Source organism: Protobothrops mucrosquamatus, unplaced genomic scaffold, assembly GCF_001527695.2.
Source record: "Protobothrops mucrosquamatus isolate PMUCROS unplaced genomic scaffold, P.Mucros_1.0 scaffold_239, whole genome shotgun sequence".
Lineage (NCBI taxonomy): Eukaryota > Metazoa > Chordata > Lepidosauria > Squamata > Viperidae > Protobothrops > Protobothrops mucrosquamatus.
Window position 1 is genome coordinate 151625 of NW_015386315.1, and position 1600 is coordinate 153224.

Genomic DNA, 1600 nt, shown 5'->3' on the forward strand with positions numbered 1-1600 from the left:
ATCGTCTAGGGAGAAAGATGTGATTCATTATAAAATACTTTGTTTTAGAGCAAAATGTCATTAACATATTTTTACTGAATTTTTAAGGCAGCCCATTTATCAAACAGATGTTAAACCATCTCTATTGAGCTACATATGAGCCATATGAGCTACATAATCAGCATTACTTAAATGTTTGATAAAACTGTATTGCTATATTATACAAAAAAGTCATAGGAAGCCAAGAACACAATTGAAAATCCTGCAAATGTATTATGAGTAGTTATGAAATGATAACCATAATAACTTATGTACAAAATGGCTGCCACAAGGAAAAGAACTTATATTCATTTTCCAGAGGGGAAAAAGATAGCCCACTACTTGTTTTCCCACGCATGGTTTTCCCAAGCATGGTCCATGCTTGAAAGAAGATACACATGTACTGGGACATTTTGGCCAAGCTTGGGACATGTGGTTCCTCCAGGCAGAAGTGATTTGGGAGCTGGGCATAGAAGAGTGGGGGAAAGGGCAAAAGCATTATCCGCAGCAAAGGAGGAGGATAAATGCAGGGACAATGCAGAGGCACAATGGGACATGCCAAGGTGGATTCTTTGGCAGTGATAGCAATGGTGATCAAAGGAAGAGGAAATGTGCTGTGAAAACTGGGAGGTTGAGAAATAGCTACCCTGGATGCCACTGAGGGAGCAATAGCAATAAGACTTATATACCGCTTCACAGTGCTTTACAGCCCTCTCTAAGTGGTTTACAGACTGGGTATATTGCCCCCAACAATCTGGGTCCTCATTTTACCAACCTTGGAAGAATGGAAGGCTGAGTCAACCTGAGCTGCTCAGAATCGAACTCCTGGGGTGAGCAGTGAGTTAGCCTGCAGTACTGTATTCTAACCACTGTGCCACCACGGCTCTTATTACATACCAGTCTTGCTCTACTCATTCTATTTGGTTGTTATTTTGTCTAAAATACAGAATAACCAAAGCACTCTGGGGTTTTGTTCTAATGTCCCATTGGTCCTCTGAAGCCTGGTGGTTTGGGAAAAAATGTTTCCTGCACACTTCCCCTCTGCCCATTGCATCTGTTTTCTGTTCAAATGGGGCATTTTCAAATAATGAAATACTTTTATTTTCTCAGAATGCCTATGAAGCCATAGATTCTTGCAAATAAAGATATTGTGAGTGACAAGGACACTTGAGGGTTCCAGGGAAAGTTGTCTACAGGTAAATAGCATAATAGTACATTTATGGCATAATAGTACATTTCCCAACCTTATAGAACTGCAGTAGTTGCTATAAATTACAAAGTGACTATTACTTTCCGATTAGCCAACGTACTTTGACAAAAGCTTTCTTAATAGAGGATAGTGGAATTAAGCAGAGATGGCCAGTTCCCCTTCTTACCTCTCAGGCAAAGGATAGGCAGCCATATAATGGAGTTTTGATTTTGATTCTTCTATTGAGCAAGTGATTAGACCTGATGCTCTAAAGGCATCTCCCAGCCCCATGAGACTTTAATTCACAGCCCCTTCCTAGGATTTATTCCTGAAGATTGAGATTTGTGCTTTTTAAGTATGGGTAAGTACAAGTAAGCAAATGGATATATTTAC